Here is a 16,665-nt window from a genome sequence, read left to right as displayed (position 1 = left end):
GAAGATTCTGGGATGCTTGTGGTTTTTTGGTAATAACTCTGGAAGGAAACGTCGCAGACCCATCAAGGTGGTACTCGTACTGCCCGGCTCGTCGAGCGGAATCCAAATATATGAGTGGTTCAGCTATGGGATATGAAATGAACGAGCGACTAATAAAACAACATGTATTATGGGGTGAATGCTTTTTGCTATTCACAAAATAAAACAAAAGCATATCATGCAAATATCTGAATTTTCACAGCACAGCAAAATCAGTTGCACCATTCAATTCCGCTCGTCCAGACGGGGAGAATTCAATCACATTCATTCGATGCGACGTTTCAGATGGGATTTAATGAGCGACAACATTTTGACCCTAAATCGAGAGGATTCTGGGATTTTTGTGGTTTTTTGGTAATAACTCTGGAAAGAAACGTCGCAGACCCATCAAGGTGGTACTCGTACTGCTCGCCTCGTCGAGAGAAATCCAAATATATGAATGGTTAAGCTATGGGATATGAAATGGACGAGCGACAAATAAAACAGCATGTATTATGGGGTTGAATGCTTTTTGCTATTCACAAAATAAAACAAAAGCAGTCATGCAAATATCTGAATTTTCACAGCACAGCAAAATCAGTTGCACCATTCAATTCCGCTCGTCCAGACGGGGAGAATTCAATCACATTCATTCGATGCGACGTTTCTTATGGAATTTAATGAGCGACAACATTTTGACCCCAAATCGAGAGGATTCTGGGATGTTTGTGGTTTTTTGGTAATAACTCTGGAAGGAAACGTCGCAGACCCATCAAGGTGGTACTCGAACTGCTCGCCTCGTCGAGAGGAATCCAAATATATGAATGGTTAAGCTATTGGATATGAAATGGACGAGCGACCAATAAAACAACATGTATTATGGGGTTGAATGCTTTTGGCTATTCACAAAATAAAACAAAAGCAGTCATGCAAATATCTGAATTTTCACAGCACAGCAAAATCAGTTGCACCATTCAATTCCGCTCGTCCAGACGGGGAGAATTCAATCACATTCATTCGATGCGACGTTTCTTATTGGATTTAATGAGCGACAACATTTTGACCCCAAACCGAGAGGATTCTGGGATGTTTGTGTATTTTTGGTAATAACTCTGGAAGGAAACGTCGCAGACCCATCAAGGTGGTACTCGTACTGCTCGCCTCGTCGAGAGGAATCCAAATATATGAATGCTTAAGCTATGGAATATGAAATGGACGAGCGACCAATAAAACAACATGTATTATGGGGTTGAATGCTTTTTGCTATTCACAAAATAAAACAAAAGCAGTCATGCAAATATCTGAATTTTCACAGGACAGCAATATCAGTTGCACCATTCAATTCCGCTCGTCCAGACGGGGAGAATTCAATCACATTCATTCGATGCGACGTTTCTTATGGGATTTAATGAGCGACAACATTTTGACCCCAAAACCGAGAGGATTCTGGGATGTTTGTGGTTTTTTGGTAATAACTCTGGAAGGAAACGTCGCAGACCCATCAAGGTGGTACTCGTACTGCTCGCCTCGTCGAGAGAAATCCAAATATATGAATGGTTAAGCTATGGGATATGAAATGGACGAGCGACAAATAAAACAGCATGTATTATGGGGTTGAATGCTTTATGCTATTCACAAAATAAAACAAAAGCAGTCATGCAAATATTTGAATTTTCACAGCACAGCAAAATCAGTTGCACCATTCAATTCCGCTCGTCCAGACGGGGAGAATTCAATCACATTCATTCGATGCGACGTTTCTTATGGAATTTAATGAGCGACAACATTTTGACCCCAAATCGAGAGGATTCTGGGATGTTTGTGGTTTTTTGGTAATAGCTCTGGAAGGAAACGTCGCAGACCCATCAAGGTGGTACTCGAACTGCTCGCCTCGTCGAGAGTAATCCAAATATATGAATGGTTAAGCTATCGGATATGAAATGGACGAGCGACCAATAAAACAACATGTATTATGGGGTTGAATGCTTTTGGCTATTCACAAAATAAAACAAAAGCAGTCATGCAAATATCTGAATTTTCACAGCACAGCAAAATCAGTTGCACCATTCAATTCCGCTCGTCCAGACGGGGAGAATTCAATCACATTCATTCGATGCGACGTTTCTTATTGGATTTAATGAGCGACAACAGTTTGACCCCAAACCGAGAGGATTCTGGGATGTTTGTGGTTTTTTGGTAATAACTCTGGAAGGAAACGTCGCAGACCCATCAAGGTGGTACTCGTACTGCTCGCCTCGTCGAGAGGAATCCAAATATATGAATGGTTAAGCTATGGGATATGAAATGGACGAGCGACCAATAAAACAGCATGTATTATGGGGTTGAATGCTTTTTGCTATTCACAAAATAAAACAAAAGCAGTCATGCAAATATCTGAATTTTCACAGCACAGCAAAATCAGTTGCACCATTCAATTGCGCTCGTCCAGACGGGGAAAATTCAATCACATTAATTCGATGCGACGTTTCTTATGGGATTTAATGAGCGACAACATTTTGACCCCAAACCGAGAGGATTCTGGGATGTTTGTGGTTTTTTGGTAATAACTCTGGAAGGAAACGTCGCAGACCCATCAAGGTTGTACTTGTACTGCTCGCCTCGTCGAGAGGAATCCAAATATATGAGTGGTTCAGCTATGGGATATGAAATGAACGAGCGACTAATAAAACAACATGTATTATGGGGTGAATGCTTTTTGCTATTCACAAAATAAAACAAAAGCATATCATGCAAATATCTGAATTTTCACAGCACAGCAAAATCAGTTGCACCATTCAATTCCGCTCGTCCAGACGGGGAGAATTCAATCACATTCATTCGATGCGACGTTTCTTATGGGATTTAATGAGCGACAACATTTTGACCCTAAACCGAGAGGATTCTGGGATTTTTGTGGTTTTTTGGTAATAACTCTGGAAGGAAACGTCGCAGACCCATCAAGGTGGTACTCGTACTGCTCGCCTCGTCGAGAGAAATCCAAATATATGAATGGTTAAGCTATGGGATATGAAATGGACGAGCGACAAATAAAACAGCATGTATTATGGGGTTGAATGCTTTATGCTATTCACAAAATAAAACAAAAGCAGTCATGCAAATATCTGAATTTTCACAGCACAGCAAAATCAGTTGTACCATTCAATTCCGCTCGTCCAGACGGGGAGAATTCAATCACATTCATTCGATGCGACGTTTCTTATGGGATTTAATGAGCGACAACAGTTTGACCCCAAAACCGAGAGGATTCTGGGATGTTTGTGGTTTTTTGGTAATAACTCTGGAAGGAAACGTCGCAGACCCATCAAGGTGGTACTCCTACTGCTCGCCTCGTCGAGAGGAATCCAAATATATGAATGGTTAAGCTATGGGATATGAAATGGACGAGCGACCAATAAAACAGCATGTATTATGGGGTTGAATGCTTTTGGCTATTCACAAAATAAAACAAAAGCAGTCATGCAAATATCTGAATTTTCACAGCACAGCAAAATCAGTTGCACCATTCAATTCCGCTCGTCCAGACGGGGAGAATTCAATCACATTCATTCGATGCGACGTTTCTTATTGGATTTAATGAGCGACAACATTTTGACCCCAAACCGAGAGGATTCTGGGATGTTTGTGTATTTTTGGTAATAACTCTGGAAGGAAACGTCGCAGACCCATCAAGGTGGTACTCGTACTGCTCGCCTCGTCGAGAGGAATCCAAATATATGAATGCTTAAGCTATGGAATATGAAATGGACGAGCGACCAATAAAACAACATGTATTATGGGGTTGAATGCTTTTTGCTATTCACAAAATAAAACAAAAGCAGTCATGCAAATATCTGAATTTTCACAGGACAGCAATATCAGTTGCACCATTCAATTCCGCTCGTCCAGACGGGGAGAATTCAATCACATTCATTCGATGCGACGTTTCTTATGGGATTTAATGAGCGACAACATTTTGACCCCAAAACCGAGAGGATTCTGGGATGTTTGTGGTTTTTTGGTAATAACTCTGGAAGGAAACGTCGCAGTCCCATCAAGTGGTACTCGTACTGCTCGCCTCGTCGAGAGGAATCCAAATATATGAATGCTTAAGCTATGGGATATGAAATGGACGAGCGACCAATAAAACAACATGTATTATGGGGTTGAATGCTTTTGGCTATTCACAAAATAAAACAAAAGCAGTCATGCAAATATCTGAATTTTCACAGCACAGCAAAATCAGTTGCACCATTCAATTCCGCTCGTCCAGACGGGGAGAATTCAATCACTTTCATTCGATGCGACGTTTCTTATTGGATTTAATGAGCGACAACATTTTGACCCCAAACCGAGAGGATTCTGGGATGTTTGTGTATTTTTGGTAATAACTCTGGAAGGAAACGTCGCAGACCCATCAAGGTGGTACTCGTACTGCTCGCCTCGTCGAGAGGAATCCAAATATATGAATGCTTAAGCTATGGAATATGAAATGGACGAGCGACCAATAAAACAACATGTATTATGGGGTTGAATGCTTTTTGCTATTCACAAAATTAAACAAAAGCATATCATGCAAATATCTGAATTTTCACAGCACAGCAAAATCAGTTGCACCATTCAATTCCGCTCGTCCAGACGGGGAGAATTCAATCACATTCATTCGATGCGACGTTTCTTATGGGATTTAATGAGCGACAACATTTTGACCCTAAATCGAGAGGATTCTGGGATTTTTGTGGTTTTTTGGTAATAACTCTGGAAAGAAACGTCGCAGACCCATCAAGGTGGTACTCGTACTGCTCGCCTCGTCGAGAGGAATCCAAATATATGAATGCTTAAGCTATGGAATATGAAATGGACGAGCGACCAATAAAACAACATGTATTATGGGGTTGAATGCTTTTTGCTATTCACAAAATAAAACAAAAGCAGTCATGCAAATATCTGAATTTTCACAGGACAGCAATATCAGTTGCACCATTCAATTCCGCTCGTCCAGACGGGGAGAATTCAATCACATTCATTCGATGCGACGTTTCTTATGGGATTTAATGAGCGACAACATTTTGACCCCAAAACCGAGAGGATTCTGGGATGTTTGTGGTTTTTTGGTAATAACTCTGGAAGGAAACGTCGCAGTCCCATCAAGTGGTACTCGTACTGCTCGCCTCGTCGAGAGGAATCCAAATATATGAATGCTTAAGCTATGGGATATGAAATGGACGAGCGACCAATAAAACAACATGTATTATGGGGTTGAATGCTTTTGGCTATTCACAAAATAAAACAAAAGCAGTCATGCAAATATCTGAATTTTCACAGCACAGCAAAATCAGTTGCACCATTCAATTCCGCTCGTCCAGACGGGGAGAATTCAATCACTTTCATTCGATGCGACGTTTCTTATTGGATTTAATGAGCGACAACATTTTGACCCCAAACCGAGAGGATTCTGGGATGTTTGTGTATTTTTGGTAATAACTCTGGAAGGAAACGTCGCAGACCCATCAAGGTGGTACTCGTACTGCTCGCCTCGTCGAGAGGAATCCAAATATATGAATGCTTAAGCTATGGAATATGAAATGGACGAGCGACCAATAAAACAACATGTATTATGGGGTTGAATGCTTTTTGCTATTCACAAAATTAAACAAAAGCATATCATGCAAATATCTGAATTTTCACAGCACAGCAAAATCAGTTGCACCATTCAATTCCGCTCGTCCAGACGGGGAGAATTCAATCACATTCATTCGATGCGACGTTTCTTATGGGATTTAATGAGCGACAACATTTTGACCCTAAATCGAGAGGATTCTGGGATTTTTGTGGTTTTTTGGTAATAACTCTGGAAAGAAACGTCGCAGACCCATCAAGGTGGTACTCGTACTGCTCGCCTCGACGAGAGAAATCCAAATATATGAATGGTTAAGCTATGGGATATGAAATGGACGAGCGACAAATAAAACAGCATGTATTATGGGGTTGAATGCTTTATGCTATTCACAAAATAAAACAAAAGCAGTCATGCAAATATCTGAATTTTCACAGCACAGCAAAATCAGTTGCACCATTCAATTCCGCTCGTCCAGACGGGGAGAATTCAATCACATTCATTCGATGCGACGTTTCTTATGGAATTTAATGAGCGACAACATTTTGACCCCAAATCGAGAGGATTCTGGGATGTTTGTGGTTTTTTGGTAATAGCTCTGGAAGGAAACGTCGCAGACCCATCAAGGTGGTACTCGAACTGCTCGCCTCGTCGAGAGGAATCCAAATATATGAATGGTTAAGCTATCGGATATGAAATGGACGAGCGACCAATAAAACAACATGTATTATGGGGTTGAATGCTTTTTGCTATTCACAAAATAAAACAAAAGCAGTCATGCAAATATCTGAATTTTCACAGCACAGCAAAATCAGTTGCACCATTCAATTGCGCTCGTCCAGACGGGGAAAATTCAATCACATTAATTCGATGCGACGTTTCTTATGGGATTTAATGAGCGACAACATTTTGACCCCAAAGCGAGAGGATTCTGGGATGTTTGTGGTTTTTTGGTAATAACTCTGGAAGGAAACGTCGCAGACCCATCAAGGTTGTACTTGTACTGCTCGCCTCGTCGAGAGGAATCCAAATATATGAGTGGTTCAGCTATGGGATATGAAATGAACGAGCGACTAATAAAACAACATGTATTATGGGGTGAATGCTTTTTGCTATTCACAAAATAAAACAAAAGCATATCATGCAAATATCTGAATTTTCACAGCACAGCAAAATCAGTTGCACCATTCAATTCCGCTCGTCCAGACGGGGAGAATTCAATCACATTCATTCGATGCGACGTTTCTTATGGGATTTAATGAGCGACAACATTTTGACCCTAAACCGAGAGGATTCTGGGATTGTTGTGGTTTTTTGGTAATAACTCTGGAAGGAAACGTCGCAGACCCATCAAGGTTGTACTTGTACTGCTCGCCTCGTCGAGAGGAATCCAAATATATGAGTGGTTCAGCTATGGGATATGAAATGAACGAGCGACTAATAAAACAACATGTATTATGGGGTGAATGCTTTTTGCTATTCACAAAATAAAACAAAAGCATATCATGCAAATATCTGAATTTTCACAGCACAGCAAAATCAGTTGCACCATTCAATTCCGCTCGTCCAGACGGGGAGAATTCAATCACATTCATTCGATGCGACGTTTCTTATGGGATTTAATGAGCGACAACATTTTGACCCTAAACCGAGAGGATTCTGGGATTTTTGTGTTTTTTTGGTAATAACTCTGGAAGGAAACGTCGCAGACCCATCAAGGTGGTACTCGTACTGCTCGCCTCGTCGAGAGAAATCCAAATATATGAATGGTTAAGCTATGGGATATGAAATGGACGAGCGACAAATAAAACAGCATGTATTATGGGGTTGAATGCTTTATGCTATTCACAAAATAAAACAAAAGCAGTCATGCAAATATCTGAATTTTCACAGCACAGCAAAATCAGTTGTACCATTCAATTCCGCTCGTCCAGACGGGGAGAATTCAATCACATTCATTCGATGCGACGTTTCTTATGGGATTTAATGAGCGACAACAGTTTGACCCCAAAACCGAGAGGATTCTGGGATGTTTGTGGTTTTTTGGTAATAACTCTGGAAGGAAACGTCGCAGACCCATCAAGGTGGTACTCCTACTGCTCGCCTCGTCGAGAGGAATCCAAATATATGAATGGTTAAGCTATGGGATATGAAATGGACGAGCGACCAATAAAACAGCATGTATTATGGGGTTGAATGCTTTTGGCTATTCACAAAATAAAACAAAAGCAGTCATGCAAATATCTGAATTTTCACAGCACAGCAAAATCAGTTGCACCATTCAATTCCGCTCGTCTAGACGGGGAGAATTCAATCACATTCATTCGATGCGACGTTTCTTATTGGATTTAATGAGCGACAACATTTTGACCCCAAACCGAGAGGATTCTGGGATGTTTGTGTATTTTTGGTAATAACTCTGGAAGGAAACGTCGCAGACCCATCAAGGTGGTACTCGTACTGCTCGCCTCGTCGAGAGGAATCCAAATATATGAATGCTTAAGCTATGGAATATGAAATGGACGAGCGACCAATAAAACAACATGTATTATGGGGTTGAATGCTTTTTGCTATTCACAAAATAAAACAAAAGCAGTCATGCAAATATCTGAATTTTCACAGCACAGCAAAATCAGTTGCACCATTCAATTGCGCTCGTCCAGACGGGGAAAATTCAATCACATTAATTCGATGCGACGTTTCTTATGGGATTTAATGAGCGACAACATTTTGACCCCAAAGCGAGAGGATTCTGGGATGTTTGTGGTTTTTTGGTAATAACTCTGGAAGGAAACGTCGCAGACCCATCAAGGTTGTACTTGTACTGCTCGCCTCGTCGAGAGGAATCCAAATATATGAGTGGTTCAGCTATGGGATATGAAATGAACGAGCGACTAATAAAACAACATGTATTATGGGGTGAATGCTTTTTGCTATTCACAAAATAAAACAAAAGCATATCATGCAAATATCTGAATTTTCACAGCACAGCAAAATCAGTTGCACCATTCAATTCCGCTCGTCCAGACGGGGAGAATTCAATCACATTCATTCGATGCGACGTTTCTTATGGGATTTAATGAGCGACAACATTTTGACCCTAAACCGAGAGGATTCTGGGATTGTTGTGGTTTTTTGGTAATAACTCTGGAAGGAAACGTCGCAGACCCATCAAGGTTGTACTTGTACTGCTCGCCTCGTCGAGAGGAATCCAAATATATGAGTGGTTCAGCTATGGGATATGAAATGAACGAGCGACTAATAAAACAACATGTATTATGGGGTGAATGCTTTTTGCTATTCACAAAATAAAACAAAAGCATATCATGCAAATATCTGAATTTTCACAGCACAGCAAAATCAGTTGCACCATTCAATTCCGCTCGTCCAGACGGGGAGAATTCAATCACATTCATTCGATGCGACGTTTCTTATGGGATTTAATGAGCGACAACATTTTGACCCTAAACCGAGAGGATTCTGGGATTTTTGTGTTTTTTTGGTAATAACTCTGGAAGGAAACGTCGCAGACCCATCAAGGTGGTACTCGTACTGCTCGCCTCGTCGAGAGAAATCCAAATATATGAATGGTTAAGCTATGGGATATGAAATGGACGAGCGACAAATAAAACAGCATGTATTATGGGGTTGAATGCTTTATGCTATTCACAAAATAAAACAAAAGCAGTCATGCAAATATCTGAATTTTCACAGCACAGCAAAATCAGTTGTACCATTCAATTCCGCTCGTCCAGACGGGGAGAATTCAATCACATTCATTCGATGCGACGTTTCTTATGGGATTTAATGAGCGACAACAGTTTGACCCCAAAACCGAGAGGATTCTGGGATGTTTGTGGTTTTTTGGTAATAACTCTGGAAGGAAACGTCGCAGACCCATCAAGGTGGTACTCCTACTGCTCGCCTCGTCGAGAGGAATCCAAATATATGAATGGTTAAGCTATGGGATATGAAATGGACGAGCGACCAATAAAACAGCATGTATTATGGGGTTGAATGCTTTTGGCTATTCACAAAATAAAACAAAAGCAGTCATGCAAATATCTGAATTTTCACAGCACAGCAAAATCAGTTGCACCATTCAATTCCGCTCGTCTAGACGGGGAGAATTCAATCACATTCATTCGATGCGACGTTTCTTATTGGATTTAATGAGCGACAACATTTTGACCCCAAACCGAGAGGATTCTGGGATGTTTGTGTATTTTTGGTAATAACTCTGGAAGGAAACGTCGCAGACCCATCAAGGTGGTACTCGTACTGCTCGCCTCGTCGAGAGGAATCCAAATATATGAATGCTTAAGCTATGGAATATGAAATGGACGAGCGACCAATAAAACAACATGTATTATGGGGTTGAATGCTTTTTGCTATTCACAAAATAAAACAAAAGCAGTCATGCAAATATCTGAATTTTCACAGGACAGCAATATCAGTTGCACCATTCAATTCCGCTCGTCCAGACGGGGAGAATTCAATCACATTCATTCGATGCGACGTTTCTTATGGGATTTAATGAGCGACAACATTTTGACCCCAAAACCGAGAGGATTCTGGGATGTTTGTGGTTTTTTGGTAATAACTCTGGAAGGAAACGTCGCAGTCCCATCAAGTGGTACTCGTACTGCTCGCCTCGTCGAGAGGAATCCAAATATATGAATGCTTAAGCTATGGGATATGAAATGGACGAGCGACCAATAAAACAACATGTATTATGGGGTTGAATGCTTTTGGCTATTCACAAAATAAAACAAAAGCAGTCATGCAAATATCTGAATTTTCACAGCACAGCAAAATCAGTTGCACCATTCAATTCCGCTCGTCCAGACGGGGAGAATTCAATCACTTTCATTCGATGCGACGTTTCTTATTGGATTTAATGAGCGACAACATTTTGACCCCAAACCGAGAGGATTCTGGGATGTTTGTGTATTTTTGGTAATAACTCTGGAAGGAAACGTCGCAGACCCATCAAGGTGGTACTCGTACTGCTCGCCTCGTCGAGAGGAATCCAAATATATGAATGCTTAAGCTATGGAATATGAAATGGACGAGCGACCAATAAAACAACATGTATTATGGGGTTGAATGCTTTTTGCTATTCACAAAATAAAACAAAAGCATATCATGCAAATATCTGAATTTTCACAGCACAGCAAAATCAGTTGCACCATTCAATTCCGCTCGTCCAGACGGGGAGAATTCAATCACATTCATTCGATGCGACGTTTCTTATGGGATTTAATGAGCGACAACATTTTGACCCTAAATCGAGAGGATTCTGGGATTTTTGTGGTTTTTTGGTAATAACTCTGGAAAGAAACGTCGCAGACCCATCAAGGTGGTACTCGTACTGCTCGCCTCGACGAGAGAAATCCAAATATATGAATGGTTAAGCTATGGGATATGAAATGGACGAGCGACAAATAAAACAGCATGTATTATGGGGTTGAATGCTTTATGCTATTCACAAAATAAAACAAAAGCAGTCATGCAAATATCTGAATTTTCACAGCACAGCAAAATCAGTTGCACCATTCAATTCCGCTCGTCCAGACGGGGAGAATTCAATCACATTCATTCGATGCGACGTTTCTTATGGAATTTAATGAGCGACAACATTTTGACCCCAAATCGAGAGGATTCTGGGATGTTTGTGGTTTTTTGGTAATAGCTCTGGAAGGAAACGTCGCAGACCCATCAAGGTGGTACTCGAACTGCTCGCCTCGTCGAGAGGAATCCAAATATATGAATGGTTAAGCTATCGGATATGAAATGGACGAGCGACCAATAAAACAACATGTATTATGGGGTTGAATGCTTTTTGCTATTCACAAAATAAAACAAAAGCAGTCATGCAAATATCTGAATTTTCACAGCACAGCAAAATCAGTTGCACCATTCAATTGCGCTCGTCCAGACGGGGAAAATTCAATCACATTCATTCGATGCGACGTTTCTTATGGGATTTAATGAGCGACAACATTTTGACCCCAAAGCGAGAGGATTCTGGGATGTTTGTGGTTTTTTGGTAATAACTCTGGAAGGAAACGTCGCAGACCCATCAAGGTTGTACTTGTACTGCTCGCCTCGTCGAGAGGAATCCAAATATATGAGTGGTTCAGCTATGGGATATGAAATGAACGAGCGACTAATAAAACAACATGTATTATGGGGTGAATGCTTTTTGCTATTCACAAAATAAAACAAAAGCATATCATGCAAATATCTGAATTTTCACAGCACAGCAAAATCAGTTGCACCATTCAATTCCGCTCGTCCAGACGGGGAGAATTCAATCACATTCATTCGATGCGACGTTTCTTATGGGATTTAATGAGCGACAACATTTTGACCCTAAACCGAGAGGATTCTGGGATTGTTGTGGTTTTTTGGTAATAACTCTGGAAGGAAACGTCGCAGACCCATCAAGGTGGTACTCGTACTGCTCGCCTCGTCGAGAGAAATCCAAATATATGATTGGTTAAGCTATGGGATATGAAATGGACGAGCGACAAATAAAACAGCATGTATTATGGGGTTGAATGCTTTATGCTATTCACAAAATAAAACAAAAGCAGTCATGCAAATATCTGAATTTTCACAGCACAGCAAAATCAGTTGCACCATTCAATTCCGCTCGTCCAGACGGGGAGAATTCAATCACATTCATTCGATGCGACGTTTCTTATGGGATTTAATGAGCGACAACAGTTTGACCCCAAAACCGAGAGGATTCTGGGATGTTTGTGGTTTTTTGGTAATAACTCTGGAAGGAAACGTCGCAGACCCATCAAGGTGGTACTCGTACTGCCCGGCTCGTCGAGAGGAATCCAAATATATGAATGGTTAAGCTATGTGATATGAAATGGACGAGCGACCAATAAAACAACATGTATTATGGGGTTGAATGCTTTTTGCTATTCACAAAATAAAACAAAAGCAGTCATGCAAATATCTGAATTTTCACAGCACAGCAAAATCAGTTGCACCATTCAATTCCGCTCGTCCAGACGGGGAAAATTCAATCACATTAATTCGATGCGACGTTTCTTATGGGATTTAATAAGCGACAACAGTTTGACCCCAAACCGAGAGGATTCTGTGATGTTTGTGGTTTTTTGGTAATAACTCTGGAAGGAAACGTCGCAGACCCATCAAGGTGGTACTCGTACTGCTCGCCTCGTCGAGAGGAATCCAAATATATGAATGCTTAAGCTATGGGATATGAAATGGACGAGCGACCAATAAAACAGCATGTATTATGGGGTTGAATGCTTTTTGCTATTCACAAAATAAAACAAAAGCAGTCATGCAAATATCTGAATTTTCACAGCACAGCAAAATCAGTTGCACCATTCAATTCCGCTCGTCCCGACGGGGATAATTCAATCACATTCATTCGATGCGACGTGTCTTATGGGATTTAATGAGCGACAACATTTTGACCCCAAACCGAGAGGATTCTGGGATGTTTGTGTTTTTTTGGTAATAACTCTGGAAGGAAACGTCGCAGACCCATCAAGATGGTACTCGTACTGCTCGCCTCGTCGAGAGGAATCCAAATATATGAATGCTTAAGCTATGGGATATGAAATGGACGAGCGACCAATAAAACAACATGTATTATGGGGTTGAATGCTTTTTGCTATTCACAAAATAAAACAAAAGAAGTCATGCAAATATCTGAATTTTCACAGCACAGCAAAATCAGTTGCACCATTCAATTCCGCTCGTCCAGACGGGGAGAATTCAATCACATTCATTCGATGCGACGTTTCTAGTGGGATTTAATGAGCGACAACATTTTGACCCCAAACCGAGAGGATTCTGGGATGTTTGTGTGTTTTTTAGTAATAACTCTGGAAGGAAACGTCGTAGACCCATCAAGGTGGTACTCGTACTGCTCGCCTCGTCGAGAGGAATCCAAATATATGAATGCTTAAGCTATGGGATATGAAATGGACGAGCGACCAATAAAACAACATGTATTATGGGGTTGAATGCTTTATGCTATTCACAAAATAAAACAAAAGCAGTCATGCAAATATCTGAATTTTCACAGCACAGCAAAATCAGTTGCACCATTCAATTCCGCTCGTCCCGACGGGGATAATTCAATCACATTCATTCGATGCGACGTGTCTTATGGGATTTAATGAGGGACAACATTTTGACCCCAAACCGAGAGGATTCTGGGATGTTTGTGTTTTTTTGGTAATAACTCTGGAAGGAAACGTCGCAGACCCATCAAGGTGGTACTCGTACTGCTCGCCTCGTCGAGAGGAATCCAAATATATGAATGGTTAAGCTATGGGATATGAAATGGACGAGCGACCAATAAAACAGCATGTATTATGGGGTTGAATGCGTTTTGCTATTCACAAAATAAAACAAAAGCAGTCATGCAAATATCTGAATTTTCACAGCACAGCAAAATCAGTTGCACCATTCAATTCCGCTCGTCCAGACGGGGAGAATTCAATCACATTCATTCGATGCGACGTTTCTAGTGGGATTTAATGAGCGACAACATTTTGACCCCAAACCGAGAGGATTCTGGGATGTTTGTGTGTTTTTTAGTAATAACTCTGGAAGGAAACGTCGTAGACCCATCAAGGTGGTACTCGTACTGCTCGCCTCGTCGAGAGGAATCCAAATATATGAATGCTTAAGCTATGGGATATGAAATGGACGAGCGACCAATAAAACAACATGTATTATGGGGTTGAATGCTTTATGCTATTCACAAAATAAAACAAAAGCAGTCATGCAAATATCTGAATTTTCACAGCACAGCAAAATCAGTTGCACCATTCAATTCCGCTCGTCCCGACGGGGATAATTCAATCACATTCATTCGATGCGACGTGTCTTATGGGATTTAATGAGGGACAACATTTTGACCCCAAACCGAGAGGATTCTGGGATGTTTGTGTTTTTTTGGTAATAACTCTGGAAGGAAACGTCGCAGACCCATCAAGGTGGTACTCGTACTGCTCGCCTCGTCGAGAGGAATCCAAATATATGAATGGTTAAGCTATGGGATATGAAATGGACGAGCGACCAATAAAACAGCATGTATTATGGGGTTGAATGCGTTTTGCTATTCACAAAATAAAACAAAAGCAGTCATGCAAATATCTGAATTTTCACAGCACAGCAAAATCAGTTGCACCATTCAATTCCGCTCATCCAGACGGGGAGAATTCAATCACATTCATTCGATGCGACGTTTCTTATGGGATTTAATAAGCGACAACATTTTGACCCCAAACCGAGAGGATTCTGGGATGTTTGTGGTTTTTTGGTTAAATAACTCTGGAAGGAAACGTCGCAGAACCATCATGGTGGTACTCGTACTGCCCGGCTCGTCGAGCAGAATCGAAATATATGAATGGTTAAGCTATGTGATATGAAATGAACGAGCGACCAATAAAACAACATGTATTATGGGGTTGAATGCTTTTTGCTATTCACAAAATAAAACAAAAGCAGTCATGCAAATATCTGAATTTTCACAGCACAGCAAAATCAGTTGCACCATTCAATTCCGCTCGTCCCGACGGGGATAATTCAATCACATTCATTCGATGCGACGTGTCTTATGGGATTTAATGAGCGACAACATTTTGACCCCAAACCGAGAGGATTCTGGGATGTTTGTGTTTTTTTGGTAATAACTCTGGAAGGAAACGTCGCAGACCCATCAAGGTGGTACTCGTACTGCTCGCCTCGTCGAGAGGAATCCAAATATATGAATGGTTAAGCTATGGGATATGAAATGGACGAGCGACCAATAAAACAGCATGTATTATGGGGTTGAATGCGTTTTGCTATTCACAAAATAAAACAAAAGCAGTCATGCAAATATCTGAATTTTCACAGCACAGCAAAATCAGTTGCACCATTCAATTCCGCTCGTCCAGACGGGGAGAATTCAATCACATTCATTCGATGCGACGTTTCTTATGGGATTTAATAAGCGACAACATTTTGACCCCAAACCGAGAGGATTCTGGGATGTTTGTGGTTTTTTGGTTTAATAACTCTGGAAGGAAACGTCGCAGAACCATCATGGTGGTACTCGTACTGCCCGGCTCGTCGAGCAGAATCGAAATATATGAATGGTTAAGCTATGTGATATGAAATGAACGAGCGACCAATAAAACAACATGTATTATGGGGTTGAATGCTTTTTGCTATTCACAAAATAAAACAAAAGCAGTCATGCAAATATCTGAATTTTCACAGCACAGCAAAATCAGTTGCACCATTCAATTCCGCTTGTCCAGACGGGGAGAATTCAATCACATTCATTCGATGCGACGTTTCTTATGGGATTTAATAAGCGACAACAGTTTGACCCCAAACCGAGAGGATTCTGTGATGTTTGTGGTTTTTTGGTAATAACTCTGGAAGGAAACGTCGCAGACCCATCAAGGTGGTACTCGTACTGCTCGCCTCGTCGAGAGGAATCCAAATATATGAATGCTTAAGCTATGGGATATGAAATGGACGAGCGACCAATAAAACAGCATGTATTATGGGGTTGAATGCTTTTTGCTATTCACAAAATAAAACAAAAGCAGTCATGCAAATATCTGAATTTTCACAGCACAGCAAAATCAGTTGCACCATTCAATTCCGCTCGTCCCGACGGGGATAATTCAATCACATTCATTCGATGCGACGTGTCTTATGGGATTTAATGAGCGACAACATTTTGACCCCAAACCGAGAGGATTCTGGGATGTTTGTGTTTTTTTGGTAATAACTCTGGAAGGAAACGTCGCAGACCCATCAAGATGGTACTCGTACTGCTCGCCTCGTCGAGAGGAATCCAAATATATGAATGCTTAAGCTATGGGATATGAAATGGACGAGCGACCAATAAAACAACATGTATTATGGGGTTGAATGCTTTTTGCTATTCACAAAATAAAACAAAAGAAGTCATGCAAATATCTGAATTTTCACAGCACAGCAAAATCAATTGCACCATTCAATTC

The sequence above is a fragment of the Petromyzon marinus genome, chromosome 22 (assembly GCF_048934315.1).
Source record: "Petromyzon marinus isolate PM22_M1 ecotype Great Lakes invasive population chromosome 22, UKy_Petmar_22M1.pri1.0, whole genome shotgun sequence".
NCBI classification, from domain to species: Eukaryota; Metazoa; Chordata; class Hyperoartia; order Petromyzontiformes; family Petromyzontidae; genus Petromyzon; species Petromyzon marinus.
This window is presented reverse-complemented; position numbering follows the sequence as displayed.